The 7,140-nt window shown below is 37.1% G+C and overlaps 1 protein-coding gene across 1 annotated transcript in view; it reads left to right on the top strand.

Annotated features, from left to right (window-relative positions):
* The window catches only part of LOC116860568 (cytochrome P450 4X1-like), a 45,404-nt gene that overhangs the window by 1,024 nt on the left and 37,240 nt on the right, over positions 1–7,140 (top strand). The window lies entirely within an intron of this gene.

The following is a 7,140-nucleotide window of genomic DNA, read 5'->3' as shown; positions in this document are numbered from 1 at the left end:
TGGGGGGGGGGAGGATGCTGGGAGGACGTATGTAGGGACTGCGTACAGAAAAAGATCGTCCTGTAATTTAGGGCAGTCTCTGGTTGCTTCACCTATCTCTTGCATTTATGCACTGCATCTTAAAAAGCCTTCCACACATTGGGGGAGGGTATGTGATATGGTGAGTGCTGTGAAGTGTGTAAACCTGGCGATTCACAGACCTGTACCCCTGGGGCTAATAATACATTATATGTTTATAAAAAAAATTTAAAAAAAAATTTTAAAAGCCTCCCACATGAATCGCTTAAAGATAGTTATGTTACTGTAAATAATGCTTATTAACTGCAGAAAATAGGCAAAATAGAACACAGTTAGTTGCCACCCTTAGTGCATTACAACCAGAGAAAATGAACTTTTCCCAAGATTTTGGGAAGTAATGAGCAGCCCCCACCAATCACTCAGAAAGATGGCAAATTGAAATGTGTAAGAGGGAGACCTTTTACTTTGTGGTCCTCTGTTGTCCAAATCCACTCTCACCCCAGTTTCTTGTTTTATTCATTCAGCCAGGTTTGAGTGGAATTGTGTGATGGGTGCTGGGATTACAAGCAGAGATGTACCAGCCCTCAGAAGCCCAAGTCAGCCTGGGGAAAATTGGAGGGGGAGGCCAACCATGAGAGACTGTGAACTCTGAGAAACAAACTGAGGGGTTTAGAGGGGAGGGGTCTGGGGGGTTGGGTGAGCCTGGTGGTGGGTGTTAAGGAGGGCAGGTATTGCATGGAGCACTGGGTGTGATGCATAAACAATGAATCTTGGAACACTGAAAAAATAAAATAAAGTTTAAACTAAAAAAAAAAAAAAGAAGAAGAAGAAGACGAAGTCCAAGTCAGATGCATACTTAGACCACAAAGAGAAAATGCAAATACAGGGTAATGAGTGCTTTGATAGAGGCCTAGGGACAGGAGATCTTGGAAGGAAATAGGCATCTCTACCAGGGAAGGAAGGAAAGTCTATGGAAGTCTGGGCAGAATTTTTAAAGGATGGCTGGTGTGGGGAGGGGGTTCCCCAGCAGAGCTAGTGCATGATCCTTTGGCTCCCCTACTCCCAGTCCTTCTGCCCAAAAGCAACCACTCTCAACTGCTCTGCTTATTTCAATCCTTACTGGCAAAATAATATTACTATGTTGGGTTTCTTAATTTAAAAATTTTAGATAACCTTTCATTATCTCATGATGGGAGTAATCACTTATACCTCATCTTTTACTGTTCCAATATAGTTACATTGTGTTTTTTGTTAAATAGAATAATTAATATTTATATTATTTTGATTATGTAAATGTTTACTTACCACTGATCTAATGGTTGATTTTGTTTCTTTTCTCATAGAACTTTATTTCTCCCATGGTGTTATTACCTTCTTCCTTTTCTCATATGCTATTTTTCAAAATCTATCACTATTTTTTCCCAAGTGTTTTTAATAGATCTGTCAAACACATCTCAACAGTATTTCCAAATATTGAAACATATTGAAAAGTCTGTCAGCCTATGTGCTTTTCTGGAGACATTTCTCCCAACGACCTCACCTCCCGATCAAATCTGGACTGAATTGTTGTTCTAAGATGTTCTCTAGGCTTGGTACACAGATAATGTGCTACCCTGTGTCCTATATTCTGTTTCCTGGATACTATGTCTTTTCTTTTTCCTGATTTATTTCATCATTTTTATGGGTAGCTTCTCGAGATTGAGTGAAGGAATGTCAGATGAATTTTTTGAGCTCTCGAATGGCTGAAAATGTCTGTTAAAATTCATAACTCAATTGATAGTTTGGCTGGGTATAGATTATACTTTGGATATAATTTTCTCTCAGAATTTTGAAGACATCATTCCATTGTCTTCTACCTTTCAGAATGATGTTGAAAATTCTGATACCTTTCCGATTTTTTTCCGAACATATTTACTGTAGTAAAATGCCCATAACATAAAATTTACCATCTTGGGGCACCTGGGTGGCTCAGTGTGTTAAACCTCTGCCTTCGGCTCAGGTCATAGTCTCAGGGTCCTGGGATCGAGCCCCTCATTGGGCTCTCTGCTCGGTGGGGAGCCTGCTTCCTCATCTCTCTCTCTCTCTATGCCTACTTGTGATCTCTGTCTGCCAAATAAATAAAATCTTTAAAATAAAATTTGCCATCTTAACCATTTCTAAAAGGGTACAGTTTAGTGATATTAAATACATTCATAATGTTGTGCATTCATTAACACCATCCACCTCTATAACTCTGTTCATCTTGTAAACTGAAATTCTGTGCCCATTAAACAATAGTTCCCCATTTCTGTCTTTCTCCAGCCCCTGGCAAACACCATTCTATTTTCTGTCTCTACAATTTTGACTACTCTACAATTTTGACTACTACTATTTCATATAAGTGGAATCGTGTAGTATTTATCTTTTTGTAACTAGCTTATTTCACTTAGCATAATGTCCTCAGGATTCATCCATATTGTAGCATATGTCAGAATTGTCTTTGTTTTAAAAACTGAATAATATTTCACTGTGCCTATATACCTCATTTTGTTTATCTATTCATCCATCAGGGGATACATTGGTTGTTTTTTCATTTTAGCTGTTCGAAGAAGGGTGTACAAAAATCTCTTTGACACCCTACTTACAATTCTTTTGGATATGTACCCGGAAATGGAATTGCTGGATCATATGGTAATTCTATTTTTAATTAGAATTAATTAAATTAATTAAGGTAGTATCTTATACTTTTCATTTGCATTTTCCTAGTGATTAGTGATGTTAAGCATCTTTTCATGTGCTCAGTGCCATTTGTATGTCTTCTTTGGAGAAATGTCTAGTTAAGTTCCTTACCCATATTTGGATCAGGTTGTTTTCTATTGTTGAGTTTTAGGAGATCTCTATGTATTTTGGATATTAACCACTTATCAGATATTTGCAAATATTTCTCCCATTCCGTGTTTTTTACTTTTTACTCCATTTTACTGTCTTTTCAGGCACAAAATTTTTTAATTTTCATAAAGTCCAATTTGTATACTTTTTCCTTTTCTCCTGTGCATTTGGTGTCATATTCCAGAAATCACTGCCAGATCCAAAGTTTTGAAGAATTTGCTCTGTGTTTTCTTCTAAGAATTTTACAGTTTAAGGTCTTACATTTAGGTCTTTGAACCATTTTCCATTAATTTTTGTATATGGTGTTAAGTAAGGAAGGGCCCAACTTTATTCCTTGCCATGTGGATATCCAGTTTTCCCAGCAACATTTATTGAAAAGACTGTCCCTTTCCCTGTCCTGCCACCTTTGTCAAACATCATTTGACCATATATTTGGGGGTTTATTTCTAGACTTTCCATTTTATTCCATTAGCCTGTATGTCTCTCTGTGCCAGAACCACACTGTTTTGATTACTATAGCTCTGTAGTAAGTTTTGAAATCAGGAAACATGAGTCCTTCAGTTTTGTTCTTCTTATTAAAGACGTTTTGGCTATTCAAGCTCCCTTGATGTTCCATATAAATTTTAGGATGGATTTTTCTATTTCCCAATGAAAACATCATTAGATTAGAATTTTTGTAGGGATTATATTGAATTGTAGATCACTTTGGGTAGTACTGACATCTTAATAATAAATCTTCCAATCCATGAACATGGAATGTATTTCCCTTTGTTTATGTCTTTTTAAATTTCTTCAGAAATATTTAGTTCTCACTATACAAGTCTTTCACTTTGTTGGTTGGGAGTATTTGGTTTTCCAATACTTGGTTTCACCTCCAAAATAGTTTATTCTTTTTGATGCTATTACAGATGGACTTGTTTTCATTATTTTCTTTTCAGATTGTTTGTTAGAACATCAACTGGTTTTTGTGTAGAAAATGTAGATTTTCTACATTTTAGTGTAGAAATGCTGCTGACTGCCAAATCTAAGGTTAATTCTTTATGTTTTCTTCTTAGAGTTTTATAGTTCTAGCTCCTTAATTTAGATCTTTGATCCATTAAATTAATTTTTGTGTGTTGTGTAAGGTAAGGGTCTAACTTTACTATTTTTTGTGGCTATCCAGTTATCCCAGCACCATTTGTTGAAAAGACTATTTTTTTCCCTCATTGAATTGTTTGGAACCTGAGTTGGAAAAACCCAGTTCTCTTCCTGTGTTTCCCCTTTACTCTCACACTATGACCATATTCACAACACTTCTGACACCAGGTGTTAGGTGAGTGCCCCCACCTCTAGGCTGCAATCAAGCAATCTTGTGATACAATGCAATTCTGACACTGTCTACCCAGAGAAAGCATCAGATCTCACAGATTAAGAACTCAGCCCCACAAGACTACCCCCCCCAACTTCAGATGCCAATGGCAAGTCCAGATGGTTACTGTGCTTCTGACCAATCACCTGTAAGTTGGAGATTCCTGTGACCTCTTCTTCAGATCTGGTTAATATGCTGGAACAGCTCACAGAACTCAGGAAATAATTAATTTACTGTTTACCAGTTTATTATAAATGGATAGGATAAAAGATACAGATGGTGGGTATTAGAGAGGGCACGGACTGCATGGAGCACTGGGTGTGGTACAAAAACAATGAATACTGTTATGCTGAAAATAATTTAAAAAAAAAGATACAGATGAACATGCAGTTCGAAATGATGCATTGGGTAAGGTACATGAGAAGGGGCACAGAACTTCTATGTCATCTCCAGATGCATCACTCTACCAGTACCTCCACATGTTCACCAAACTAGAAGGTCTCCAAACCCTGTACTTTTGGAATTCTTACAGAGGCTTCATCATGTAGGCATGATTGAACATTAATTCTATTTCTGGTCCCTCTCCCTCTCTGTAGAATGGGAACTGGGACTGAAGATTCCAAGTTTCTAATTATTGCTTGGTCTTTCTAGTGAGGAGCCTCCATCCAAGGCCCACCAAGAGCCAGCTCACTGGAACAAAAGACACTGCTATCAGTTGACTGTAAACATGAAGTTTGTTTCTAGATTCTTAATTCTATTCTGTTGATCTATATGTCTGTCCTTATGCCAATACCACACTGTCTTAATTATTTTTGTTTTGTAGTAAATTTTGAAACTGGGAATCATAAGTCTTCCTATTTTGTTCTTTCTTTTAAAGATTTTATTTATTTCTGTATGTGAGAGAAAGAGCATGAACAGGGGGGAAGGGGCAAAAGGAGAGGAAGAAGCAGACTCTTCTCTGAGCAGGGAGTCTGAAGCAGGACTCTATCCCAGGACCCTGGGATCATGACCTGAGCCGAAGGCAAACACTTAACCCTTAACCGACTGAGCCACCCAGGTGCCCATATTTTGTTCTTTTTCAAGATTATTTAGGTTATTCTGGATACCTCTGGTTTCCATATAAGTTTTAGAATCAGCTTGTCAATGTCTACAAAAGAGCGAGGTGTGATTCTGACAGGGATAACATTGAATCTATGGATCAATCTGGGAAATATTGTCATGTTAACAATATTAAGTCTTCTGATCCGTGAACATGGGACATCTTTACATTCACTTGAGTGTTTTCAAATTTCTTTCAACAATGTTTTATAGTTTTCAGAGTATAAATTTTACATTTATCTTTTTAAATTTGTTTCTGAATGTTTTATTCTTTCTGATACTCTTATAGACAGAATGGTTTTATTTTTATTCAGATTATTTATTGCATTCATAATGTTTTAAAGTCCATAACCTCTTGACTGTCAGTAAATTTGTGTGCGTTTTAGAAGGGCCTCTACCAGAGTTTTATAGATGAGAGATGGCTAATATATCAAGCTGACTAATAATACCAACTCTACCTGTTTACATTTTTTAATTTTATTTTTTTTACCCATTATGTTTCTTTTGACAATTCGCCACTTAGATAGTCACAAGGAACAGCTGGAACTGTTTTCCTTAACCTCCCTAAGGTCCAGTTTCCTCAGCTATAAAATGTAGGTTCTAATCATATCTGCTTCATAGGGTTCCTGGTATAAAGATTAATATAAATCATGGAAAGCATGATCGTGGCAGTACCTAGCTCATAGTAGTGCTTTGTAAGTGTTAGCTATTACTATTTGTCTGGGGACTAAGCATTTTCTGAATATTTCTAAGCAGTGTTTCCTAAATATGTGTAAGACATATTTTCAAATGTATTAAGATAATATTGTGGATGAAGAAATATAAATTCATATATTATAGGAGTCACAATGGCTTTCTCTCCTTTTTGCCCAGACAGGAGTTAATAAAAGTATAAACAAATGCTTGTGGCTGAAGGTGTCCATAACAATTTCTAACCTAAAGAAATAATCCTCATATTAAACTGTAATTTCCATGAGGGCAAAGACCTTGCCTGTCTTATATTTCCCTAGATCTCTATTGCCTGGCATATATAGTAAGCCCTTAATAAATATTCACTTGTCTATGGTTTATAAATGAATTAATGAAGGAACATTTGTTTTGTTGGGAGACATCATTTGCATTGTCAGTGGGTGCTTGCCACTGGCTTGACTGTAGTTAGCAAAAATGAGTCTGTACCATTTCAGGAGCTAGGTTTCAAGAATCTCAACCTCCTAGGGGCCCTAAACTTTCCAGAGAACACTTCATGGGATAAAGGTGCTAGCTGGTAACAGAGGAAATTGGGAGCCAAAGTTTTCCACTTTTTTTCTGAGGGTAAGACAAATCACATGCAAACTCTCTACGGTTGGTCACACAAGGAAGAACTTGGCAGCCTTAGGGTTTCTTTGTAAGTCAAGACCCCCACAATCAGGTGTCACTGGGTACACCCAGACACACACATACAGGTGCCCCCCCACACTCTCACGTTATACAAGAAGTGGATATAAATTTATCTTCTTGTCAGTGATTTAGAGGAACTGTTTAAATGAGTCATCGGTAACTTGCTTACTAAGGCAAAAAGTTCATCTTTGATGGTGGTATTTGTACTCTGGTTTATAAATGTTGGAAGCTGAGGAGGAGGAGTAGAGATGGTGGAGAAGTAGCAGGCTGAGACTACTTCAGGTAGCAGGAGATCAGCTAGATAGCTTATCTAAAAATTGCAAAGACCCACAAATCCAACAGGAGATCGAAGAGAAGAAGAACAGCAATTCTAGAAACAAAAAATCAACCACTTTCTGAAAGGTAGGACTGGCGGAGAAGTGAATCCAAAG

Source organism: Lontra canadensis, unplaced genomic scaffold (assembly GCF_010015895.1).
Source record: "Lontra canadensis isolate GAN:19392208 unplaced genomic scaffold, GSC_riverotter_1.0 scaffold179, whole genome shotgun sequence".
Classification (NCBI taxonomy): domain Eukaryota; kingdom Metazoa; phylum Chordata; class Mammalia; order Carnivora; family Mustelidae; genus Lontra; species Lontra canadensis.
The sequence above is the reverse complement of the archived record's forward strand: the minus strand, read 5'-3'. Positions and strand labels throughout refer to the sequence as shown.